The following is a 12,068-nucleotide window of genomic DNA, read 5'->3' as shown; positions in this document are numbered from 1 at the left end:
GCCACCCACCTGCATCAGAGCCACTGCAGGGGCCTAATCCTAATCCAGGTGCCTCTGTAAAGATGCTGTCCCCCAGTCCAGGCTCACTTTGAGGTTCATTCAGTGTGTACCTCTGAGAGGATTCGGTTCAACTCACATCCCCCAACACTAAGCAGGTTAAATTCAGCGTCAGTAACCCTGGTCGTGTCTGCACTCTGGAATCTATCTTAAACATATATTACAGGCTCAGGAGGCTCTTGCTGTAAAAAATTAACATGAAGGATGTTTACATTGCAAAGTGCAGAAACAAAATCCAATCAGATCTAATGCTCAAATGAAACTGGGGAGAAAAGAGGGTTGGAAATGCAGCTTGGTGTTAGCGGCAGCGTTTGCCTAAGCTGGAGCAAGCTTGAGTCCCAGACCAGGACATGAAAGGAAGAGCAGGAGGAGGAGAGGAGAGGAGAGGGGAGGGGAAGAAGGGGAGAGGAGAGGGAAAGGAAAGGAAGGGAGGATATGGGAGAGGAAGGAAGGGAAGAGAACAGGACTGGAAGGAACTAGAAGGGGAGGGAGAGTAGAGGAAGGGAGAAGGCTAGACTGGAGGGGAAGGGAAGGGAGGGAAAGGGAGGGGAGGGGAGGGAAAGGAGATAGGAAGAAAGGAGCCAGGTAAAAAGAGCCAGGTTTGTTTTTTTTTAAGATTTATTTTTATTTTGTGTGTATGGGTATTTCAACTGTTTGCATGTATGTATACCATATGTATGCCTAGTGTTCAGGGAAGAAGGGGACATTGGATCTCCTGGGGCTAGAGTTAAAATGACTGTGAGGTGCCTCCCAGACTGAGGGTGCTGGGAACTGAACCCAGGTCCTCTGCAGCAGTGCATAGTCTTAACTGCCGAGCCATCACTGCAGCCCCAAGAGCGGAAGATGTTTTTTAAAAGCACACAGACAACTGATAAACAGGAAACAGTACAGCAGTTATATCAACTGAAATATATCAAAACATTAAGCAAACGTGAAGGGGGGCTCTAAGTAGCCATCCCTGTGGCCTCTGTAGGCAGGGAACCCGTGATCAGAAACAGCTCTACTAAGAGTGAGCCTCACTCCATCTGGCCAGCCTTACTTAGGGGAGCAGAGACAGACACAACAGCCCTGCTGGGAAATGCTAGATGTTGGGTGGATGGTGCCAGGGAGAGGGGACGCTCTACTTGAGTGAGCTGTTTCCACATTCCCAGTACACTCCATGGCCATGCTACTCTTCATTGTGTATTGAAAGGAACACGCTGCTTCTAGAACTAGCTGACCTCTCGCCCTCCAGCCCAAGAGAGGCCAGTCCTGGTGGCTAGGGATTTGCTTGCCTTGGAGATGGGATATTCTGCCAGTTTTGAGCATGTAGCTGGCCTGGAGGCTTCAGGGGAGGGGAGCAGAGGCGTGGAGGCCTCTGAGTTTGGGAGGCCTGTTGCCACAGCCAATGTCTCTCCTGTGTTCCTAGAGTGGCTGTGAGTGATCCTACTGATGATGGTGGGGCCAGGGTGGGATGAGACCCACAGAGGTTGTCCAGCTATGCAGCCTTGTCAATGAAGAGACCACACAGTGTGCTCCGCCTTCCAGGGTGTCCACTGAATCAGAATGATCATCAGAACATAGGAGGGAGGAGGGGGGCCTAGGGAAGCTGCAAGTCCCTCTAGAGAGCAGAGGTCCTCGGGTGTCCCTTACACATCCAAGAGGTCTTTTTCCTGCAGGACCTTGCAGGCATTCTGGGAAAACAACTGGAAAGCACTCCAGCCTTCCCGACTTTCCCAACTGATGTTGCAAAATACATCTTAAAAGCATCAAAGAACAAGGGAAAAATAATGGGTGGTTGAGTAAAAATAGCATGTTGACGAAAAAGCCTAGACACGCTGTCAAACAAGCTACACAAGAAGGAAAAGCTCACAAGTAAAAGATCAGAGGGGACTTGGAGGGAATGGCGCTCACCGGATCCCCACGTCTGCAGGAATGAAGCCGAGAGGGGCATCTCTGCCATGAGGGAGAGCTAGGGAGAGCTGGTACCCTCTCTGTCTGTCTTAGCTACCTTCCTGTTGCAGTGGTAGAATGCCCTGACAAAAGGGAGAAAGGGCTTATGCTGGCTACAGGTCAAGGGTACAGTCCATCACGGTGGGGAAGTCTCTGTGGTAGGAACTTGAATGACCTGGCCACACTATATCCACACTCAACACACAGGCTCATGCATTCCCCTTAGAAAATGTCCTGGTACACAATTAAGATGGATCTTCCCAAATCAGTCAACACAATCAAGACTGCCCCACAGGCAAGTCCAGGGGCTCATCTCCCAGGTGATCCTAGATCCCATCAGAGTGACAATTAACAACTGTCACAATGTCCCAAGCTTTGGCCAAGGGAGAACATCTGGGACAGGCTCCAGGCTCTGAAGAGCCCAAAGACAAATTGCTCAGGGACTCCTGCCCCTGTCGCTTCTCTGGAAACCGACAGATTCCCAGAAGAACCACAGTCCCAAATGTTCTGAAGATTCTGGTGTCCATCCAGGTGGCATTACCCCTCCCAGTAGGGGTGCATACACCTGCAGACCCCCCGCTTGGTCCTAGTTTAACTCTTTCCGTTTAGCTACTGCTGTTGGATGGACCCCATCATCCCCTCTAACTGATACCTCCATTGATTTCCGCAAACACAAGATACCAGAAGGCAGCCAGAGGGGAAATGTTTGTGTCTTGAGGGAGGTGGAAGGAATAGCATCAGAGCCCAATGAGGAGTTACTAATAGATGGTGACAACCGTCCACACCCTTATTCCTATCCTCCCATTGGCTACTGATGCTTGGGCAGCCATTGGCCAGGGGAACTAGACACACAGGCCAGAAGAGCCACATGGACACAAGCATGCCAGCAAAGGTTGTGTTAGAAACTGGGGCTCACAGCACTGGGCTCTCCTGATGAGAGCCTCTGTCTTACAGCATCTTCCACCCCAGTCTTTTGAATGCTCCCACTGAGCTCCCTTCAGGCCTTCCGCTCTGTTACCAAGAAGGGGATGAAACAATGGAGAAAACATCCCTGGAGGCCTGAGGACCCCCGGAGTTGATGGCATTCTATCAAGTGCAAGGTTAGATAGACCGTGGCCACAGTGCTCTGCAGACATTCCAACAGAGTGATGGAAAATGGTGACAACTGGAGAATTCCCAGGTAGTGACAAGCAACCTAAGGTCTAAAGAACAGGGGCAGGTAGCCTGAGGTCATCAGGGGCCTTTGTGTGGCAGCTTCTTCTGAACTGAAACATTCCCTCCAGGAGGGAAGGAGAGGCTCAATCTACAGAATTTCTCAATGAACTCATGCCAGGAGAACAAACAATAATAAAAAAAATCCAACTAAATCCAAAAACACTGTATATAATTTTTAAGTGTTATATGACCATAAGGCTTTTAATTTTGGTTCATCCATTCATCAAAGAACCATGGATTTTAGATACTGCCACAGACAGACAGATAGACAAGGTCCCAGCTTATAAGAGCCTCACTTGACTCAGGAGCAAGGCTGTGCTATGAAGGTTCCCTATGGGGGATGGGGATGGCTTTAAGCACAGTGTGGTTAGGCCTCTCTAATTACAGAGATGGTTAGAAGAGATTACAGAGGTAAAAGAATCACAGAGCACAGAGCTGGGGTTGGCTCAGGAACAGTGAGCTGACCTAGCAAGGACAAGGACCTGGGTTCTACCCTAGCACTCCAAAACCAAAAGTGAGGCCTCACACCAGGCTTTTTGGTTGCTGGAAACAGTTCCATAGGACCCCCAGGGACCTTTCTCTTCTGCTTATGATGAAGTGAATGATTTCATTCTGTCACATGCTCTCTCTATAGGACCATCAACAGGGCCGGATGGTGGGTAGAGCCACCTCCCTACAGGACCATCAACATGGACAGATGGCGGATAGAGAAACCTGTCTACAGGACCATTAACAGGGATGGATGGTAGCTAGAAACCTTTGAAGAAACTGTGAGCCAAAATGGGCTTTCTTCTCCTTCTAAGTTAGCTACCTCAGCATATTGGTCATCTTTTTTATTGTTGTGCCCATATACCTGGCACAGGCCACTTAAGGATTTCTCTGCACTCACTGTTTGAGGACATAGTCCACAACAGCAACAGCAGGTAGCTGGTCATTTTGCACCCACAGTCAGGAAGCAGAAAGAGAGGATTTCGCTGCTCAGTTCTTTTTCCTTTTGATTCAGTCCTAGAATCCACCCCAGGGAAAGTGCTGCCCACACTAGGGATAGCTTCTCACTTCAGTTAACCCCATCCAGAGAGTCAGTAACTGGCAGAGAAATGCAAATCAAAACCCAAATGATACATCTCCTCCCACAGGTTAGAACAGTAGTTATCAAAAAGATCAAAGACAGCAAGCTTTGGCAAGGACATGGAAAAAGCAGAGCCTTCACAGTGTCATGGAGAAGGTGGAGAATGTGAACCAGCTACTGTAGGAAACAGCATGGAGCTTCCTCAAAACACTACAAATACAATTGCTGTGTATATGATTGATCCAGCAACCCCACCTGCATTCTCTGTGTTCACTAATTGGGAAAAAAATATTCTTGCTACCAGCTAGAAATCAGTCAGAATAAAGACACCCCCAACCCCACCCATCCAAGTTTATTCTTGGCCCTTGAACCTGCCTGGGTGGACTCCTATCTTGCAACAGCAGGGTCACAGAAGTGGAGGAAGACACACCTTGTCCCAGTGCGAACCATATAGAAAGATCTAGAAACAGCCTCAGAAGAATTCCTCTCTGCTTCCTCTCAGAAGATCTCCTAAGAAACAGGCATTATGCGGGAGCTTTCAGAGTAGGTAATTTTCCATCATGAGCTCTCTTTATTTATGATTGTCCATCCTTTGTTGGGGTCATTTACAAAACATTTTCAGTCTTCAGAGTTCTGTGGGGAGAGATTTTTGTGCATTTTTATACTCGCAAATGTCTTTTTCCCCAAGTCTCCACTAGTTATATGGGCCCAGGCTGTCCCAGCTGCCAGGAACACATTCCCCCTGGAAACATGCTTTCCCAACTCTTGGTCTGATGCTGCCTGCCTCCATCTCCAGTCCCTTTTCCTGTCTCTGGGACCTGCCAATCCCTATCCCCCCCCATCGAGCATGGCACCCTAGCCAGTACAGGTTCTGCCTCAGAAACAGCCAACAAGAGTTTGAGTCCAGCACCCACAGCCATTCTATTCCCTTTGGCTATCTTGTTTGAGAACTGAGCCGTTACCAGCCCAAAGACAGAAGTCCCGAGTCCCAATGGCACCCCTAACCAAGGACTCCACTGTTCCTGAAGCCCCCATGTTCTAGTTTTATGAATTATCCAAACCAACATGCCCCCTGGAGGCTTGGCAGTTTTCTCTGCATTTTCCCCTTAATTGTGAGTCATATTGACATAGTTTGTGCTAATTCAACAGCGAGAAGTAAGACTTCCTGTCCAGAATTACAGACCCCTTCAGATCAAATGCGATGAGGTGGCTAAGGTGAACTCCATTTCCCAGGTCCAGAGGCAGCAGCATCTCCCTCTGGACCGCAGCTGCCCCAGCCCCTCCCTCTGGGGTCACCTGCTGTACACTGCATACCCTGGCATTTGTTCCTTGGGACCGTGTGGACTGGGAGTGGTTTTGCTTTGTCTCCAGACCTTCCCAGGGAATACAACTGGGCAAACGGAAGGCTTTGACCTCCGACCCACCCTCTGCCTGGAGCAGGTGACTTTGCCCCATCTCCTGAAGACTGGGACTGGAGGAGCAGAAAACACAGCCACAGGTATAAAGGCATGGTAATGGCTTTCTATTGCTGTAATACAACACCACAACCATGGCAACTTAGAGAAGGGTTTGTTTGGGCTTACAGTCCCAGAGGGCTTAAGAGTCAATGATGGCAGCAAGCAGTAGGCATGGGGCCTGGAGCAGGAACTGAGAAATCAGTCTTGAACCACAAGCAGGAAGTAGAGAGTGAACTCAAAATGGGACAAATCTTTAAACTCTTGACTTCCATCCCCAGTGACATACCTCCTCCAACATGGCCACACCTCGTAAACTTTCCTAAACAGTGCTACCAACGTGGGACCAGTTACTCAGATGCCAGAAACTATAGGGGGCATTTCATTCAAATCATCATACACAGCATCCTCAGGGCTCCTTGGGCATCAGCACCAAGACACCAGGGCAGGATGGCAGTGGTCCTGATGGGTGTGGTCCAGATGGGTGTAGTCCAGATGGGTGTGGTCCAGATGGGGACCCATCCTCAGACACAGTAAAAGTAATTAATGAGGGCCAGGGTAAGGGCATCTCCTGAGTTCACATGAGGCTGAGCCACATCTCTGCTTCCCCTCCCTCACAGTCCCCTGACCTCTGACCTCCACACGAACTGCTGAAATCCTATTAGCTCAAACAAAGACCAATCTGAAGCTGGTTTTGTATTTGGATATTCTTTCCTGTTCCCTCTGCTGATGAAATTTCAAGTCTGAATCATAAGATTAGGCTGAACAAAACCTGCTAGATGAATGATAAAATTGGCGTGCAAGGTCAATACTTCTCCCAGCTCCTGGAGCATTTCTAACATCATGTACGGCCCCTGAAAGAAAACCAAGCTGGTGGGTAAAGGCATGAATCACCTGTCCCCAGACATGAAGGACCACAGAGGGCAGTCTCCACATCGGCCCAGTGTGGCTTCCTGAGTGAGACCTCCACTCAAAACCCTTTCTTGAGCTTCCTGAACACACAATCTCAAAGGCTCAGCCATGGCTGTCAGAAACCCCCAGCTGCAACACTTGCCTTGCACCAAGAGCACCCCTGAAGGCCAGGTGCTGCTGCAGCAGCTGAGCCTGCCCAGTGGCCCTGAACCTACTTGCTTCCTCCTGGGACTCAGCCCGCGTGCCCTCATTGAATTGAAACCCTTCCTTTTCTAACACCTCACAGGACCCCAAATATAGGGAGGAGACCAGCTTGTCCAGTCACCTGTAGCCCCCTCTGTGTGGGATGAATTGACTCTAAAATAACCTAGAACCACGTGGGAGTTAGCAGGAGTATCATGGAAACTGGAGAGGGAATCTCCATGGCAACCAGCTCTCTATCCCTCTCTTCCCTGTTGCCTGGTCCACACTTTCTCTCTCTAGAACATGTGGCCTGAGATTTTTCCATATCCTGCAGCAACACCTAACAGGTCTCTGTAGATTTCAGAATTGGGCAAAACTAAGCATTGGGTGCTCAGTCCCTGGGCTAAGCAAGGAAACAGAACCCCACAACCTTTCTGGAGCCAGCAAAAGAAATTAGGATAAAGTCATGAAGGATGAGGGTTTGCACCAGCAGGCGATGACTGGTGCCCTTATTAGTGAGAAAATGAAGTCATGAAGATTCACAAGGATGGAGCATGAGAAGACAAAGGGCAGGCAGGCAGGCAGGCAGAGGCTGGAGAGGGAGGGTAGCCCCAGGCACAAAGCACCAGTGAGAGACAGTCCCAGTGGAACCAGAAAGAGGCTAGGAGAGGATCTCCAATGTACCTCGGCTGGGTTTCACACTTGCGGGAACCAGAACCACGTGTGGTTACGGCCTGATGGGTACTGTGTCACAGCAGTCACAGGGGGCTCATACAATACCACAGGGGTGTGTGTGGCTTTTTTCTGAGTGTACTGTATCAGCCATACTGCTCACTAGAGCAGCCAGCAATTCGTTCCATCTTCTAAAGCCTGCTTTAATGCCATAGTGTCTACAGTCACAAAGGACACTGACGCTGACCAATGGGTGACAGGAAAGGAATAAAGGAACTTGCTGTTCTGCAAAGAAATTTTGTTTCCCCGAAGTTCATTTCTTATGAAATGAAAAGGCTTAAATTAAAATGAATCACCTACAACGGCTGACATTTGAAAATATTGTTGACATGTCTTCCATATATACAGGTTTTTCAAAGACTTGTGTTATTATAATTGTACATATTTATGGGGCACATTATAATACACACACACACACACTGTGAAATGTGCATTTCCATCCTCTTGGACATTGACTATTGGGAACTATTGAGCACTTTATCTAGTTCTTTATAAAATATACAATATCATCCAGTGCCACTCTTCCTTTAACACTTGCCCCTCCCCTTCACCTTGCAGTGACTCTAGTGACCTCTGCTCTACTCTATGACACCGCCTTCCCTGGCTTCCACACATAAGCAAGAACATAACGCTCGTCTTCCTGTGTCAGGTTCGGTTTACTTAACATAGTCTCCTCCTTGGAAAGGATCATATTTATGCTCCCCACTGCCACTCAAACCTACTCAGCTGACTCCGCAGCCCCAAGAAGGCTGCCCATCGGTGTGGTGTCCTCTCCTTTGCTGAAACTGGTGAACACACAGAGATTTGTTTCCTTTGCAGATCACTCGCATCATGAAGGGGTTCACCACACTGTGGGAAACCCCACTTGTTTCCTTCGACTTGGCTCTGCACTCCCATTAGCCTCACATATTTGCAAATATTTCAAGTGGACGGAAAGCCATGCTCAGACCAGAAGGGGCTTCACCAGTCCTGCCTTTGTTTATTCTTATGCAATTAGTGACATCATATCTTTTTTTAAAAAGGACTTTCAAGGGTGATGTCTTGATCTGTATCGTGTCCCTTGCCGACTCTTTCTCTTGCTGCCTGCTCTCATTTCGTGAGGAGCTTGGTTTACTGCAAGTTTGGGTAAATAGTGTTCTTCTGAGTAATTAGTATCCAATTAGGCCACAGTTTCTTGTCTGTGTGAGTCAAGCCTCTTACCCAACCCCTGGGAAGAATTAAATAGGTCAGGCCTCTGTTTACAGACCAGAGCCATGCTGACTGCTGCAGGCACTGTTCAATTATCCCTGGTAGCCAGAGAAAGACAGTCCACATTCTTGGTCCTTGTGAAAGGGGCTGAACCAATGGCCAGGTGATCTGGGTACTTCTTCTCTGACATGGGCTGTGGGAGGTTCCACAGCTATACTGACCATGAAAGAAGCCCAGCCCCACCCTGTAAGTGACAAGGTCCCCACAGGCAGACACTTACTGGAAAGGATACCTGTGATGAATCTCCCTGCTGACTAATGTCTAAATTGCTTTACTGTTCCCAACTGTGTATTAAATCTCCTAAAGTGGATGTGTATTCACACGTATGTTTACATAGACATGGGGACCAGAAGGCAACATCTAGTATTGTTCCTGCTAAGCCAGATAACTTGTGAGCCCCAAGGATCTACCTATGTCTCCCCTGTGCTGGGGAGGTAAGTATGACCACAACTCCTGGTGGGGTTTTTTGTTTTGTTTTGTTTTGTTTTGTTTTTAAATGAGAGTTGTAGAGATCACACTCAGCCCTCACGCTTGAAAGACCAGTGCTCTACAGATTGAGCAGTCTCCCTCAGACATTTTAAAATACAGCTGTCCCTCAATATCCACAGAGTACTCATTCCCAGAATCCCTCTGTCAGCTTCCTAACACAATCTGTGTATTTTAGTTCCCTTATAGAGGCCGGTCTATGCAATCTGCCTGTATACTTTAAACACCTTTAGATTAATTGTGATAGATAAACAGTGTGAATGCAATATAAACAGTATACTCTGGTTAGGAAACAATGACAAGAATAAGTCAGTAGAGGGGCCCCATGTATCGAGAGCCTACAGAAGAGGAGGGCAATCTGAGGCTAGAAAGGAGAGGGAAGAACTGTGTGGGTGGGTTGTGAGCTGACTGTGTGCGTCTCACCATGGTGGATATCTTGCTGAATTGCTCTGCACATACCTCCTAAGAAGAAAAGCACTTGCTAATGTAAACCCAAGATCATTGGACAAATTTGTTATCAAAGCAGCCGGAATAAAACTGGTCCTGGTCCTAGAATCTCCTTTCATTTCCTTTTTTTTTTTTTTTTTCACTCTCTAGGGTCTACCCTGATGCCCTTTGTTCCTGGTGTGGCGATGTGCACACCTTCTGTAATAAATAGATCTAGTTAAATGTTTATCATTTTCATTTATTTCCCCCCAGCTAAAAGTTATGTATCTGTTTCTACTACTATTATTTGATTTTTTTTTAGGTTTAATTTTTTTCACTCTTGTCTGCTTCATATTTATTGTTTCCTTCTTCCTCTTTCTGGGTTTACTTTTTCATCTCTTAACGTGAAAGGTTAGGTCTTTTCTTAGCTGTTTCCCACAAACTCTAACATGCTGTGTTGTTATTCTCGTTTAGTTAAAATAGTGTTAATCCATCTTACGACGTCTTCTCTGACCCATGAGCTATTTAGAAGCCTGTTGTTTAACTTCCAAATATTTGGGGATTTTCCACATTCTTCTGTTGTTGACATATTAAATTCTGCTGTGAGCAGAACATAAACTTTGTATGATTCCAATCCTTTTAAATCTGCTAAGGCGTGGTCTTGGTTGAGCCCATGATGTGTCTGGGCATCTGTACAAAGAATGTATGTTCTGTGTCTGTCGTGGTTGATAGTGACATCCAATAGACATCTTCAAAAATAGCATTTTCCAGGGCTTGCATGTCTTTACCAATTTTATGTTCACTCAAATTTTTCAAATTTTTTTAATTTTTAATTTAAATTAGAAACAATCTTGTTTTACTTGTCAATCCCAGTTCCCTTTCCCTCCCAGCCTCCCATGCCCCCCACTGACCCCACATCCCACCCCCATTCACTCCCCAGGGAGGGTGAGGCCTTCCATGGGGGATCATCAAAGTCTGTCACATCGTTTGGGGCAGGGCCTAGGCGCCCCCATGTATCCAGGCTGAGAGAGCATCCCTCCATGGGGAATGGGCTCCCAATGTCCATTTGTGCACTAGGGATAAATACTGATCCACTACCAAAGGCCCCATCGACTGCCCAGGCCTCCTAACTAGCACCCACGTTCAGAGGGCTTGATTTGGTCCAACATTGGTTCCCCAGCTTTACGACTGGGGTCCATGAGCAACCCCTTGTTCAGGTCAGCTGTTTCTGTGGGTTTCCCCAGCATGGCTTAGTGCTTAGCTGTGGTGTCTGCTTCCGTCAGCTACTGGGTGAAGGCTCTAGGATGTCACTCAAATTTTTATGTAAGGGGTGTGTGTACATGGTGTGTGTGTGTGTGTGTGTGTGTGTGTGTGTGTGTGTGTATGACATGTGTACATGGTGTGTGTGTACATGGTGTGTGTGTACATGGTGTGTGTGTGCATGATGTGTGTGTATGATGTATGTGTGTGTGTACATGATGTGTGTACATGATGTGTGTGTGTACATGAAGTATGTGTGTGAGTGTGTACATGATGTATGTGTGCATGGTGTGTGTGTACATGGTGTGTGTGTTGTGCACACATCCACAACAGGCACAGAACATACATTCTTTGTACAGATGCCCAGACACATCATGGGCTCAACCAAGACCATGCCTTAGCAGATTTAAAAGGATTGGAATCATACAAAGTGTGTGTGTGTGTGTGCAGGATGTGTGTGTGTGTGTGTGTGTGTGTGTGTGTGTGTGTGTGTGCATGAAGTGTGTGGGATGTGTATACCACAGTGCACGTGTGTGGTCAGGGGACAACTCTGTGGAGTCTGTTCTCCCCTCCCACTTATATGTGGGCTGTGGGAATTGAACTCAGATCACCAGGTTTGTGCCGAGAGCTCCTTTATCCACTGAGCCTTCACTGGTCCGTGTTTCCTCATCCTATAAGACATGCCGGCCCCTTTCCCCTCTGGCTCTGTCTGGTTTTGCTTCCATTCTTGCACGCACCGGGAGTGTCACTTCTCCGTGGTGGCCTGACCCTCTGTCAGAACCAGACCCTCATCCCTGTCATCTTTCTGATGCTAGCATCCGCTCAATTTTGATTATTTATCCTAGCGTCCCTTTCTGATCTGTTGTGGGAAGTCATTCAGCCAATAGTCTTTGGGGTACTGGGCTACTAAGGTGTGGTCTCAGGTGCTCCGTGTGGACTGATGAGAGGAGAAGAAGCGTGTTCTCGCTCTTTCTTGTGTGGTGGTTAGAGATCTAATCACAGCTTCCTGTTCCCCCAGGCCAGAGGACTGCTACTCTCTACCTTTATTGCCATTCGAAAGTGTTCCCCAAAAATATTTTTTGGATCGTGAATCA

General features: G+C 47.6%; 1 long non-coding RNA gene across 1 annotated transcript in view; it reads right to left on the bottom strand.

The window, feature by feature from the left end:
- Positions 1-4,816: 4,816 nt before the first annotated feature.
- The window catches only part of LOC118238767, a 46,390-nt gene continuing 39,138 nt past the window's right edge, over positions 4,817-12,068 (bottom strand). Inside the window, exon 3 of the long non-coding RNA XR_004769843.1 lies at positions 4,817-4,906. This is a non-coding gene — a long non-coding RNA (uncharacterized LOC118238767). The remainder of the gene's footprint in view (positions 4,907-12,068) is intronic.

The sequence above is a fragment of the Cricetulus griseus genome, chromosome 4, assembly GCF_003668045.3.
Source record: "Cricetulus griseus strain 17A/GY chromosome 4, alternate assembly CriGri-PICRH-1.0, whole genome shotgun sequence".
Taxonomy (NCBI): Eukaryota; Metazoa; Chordata; class Mammalia; order Rodentia; family Cricetidae; genus Cricetulus; species Cricetulus griseus.
The sequence above is the reverse complement of the archived record's forward strand: the minus strand, read 5'-3'. Positions and strand labels throughout refer to the sequence as shown.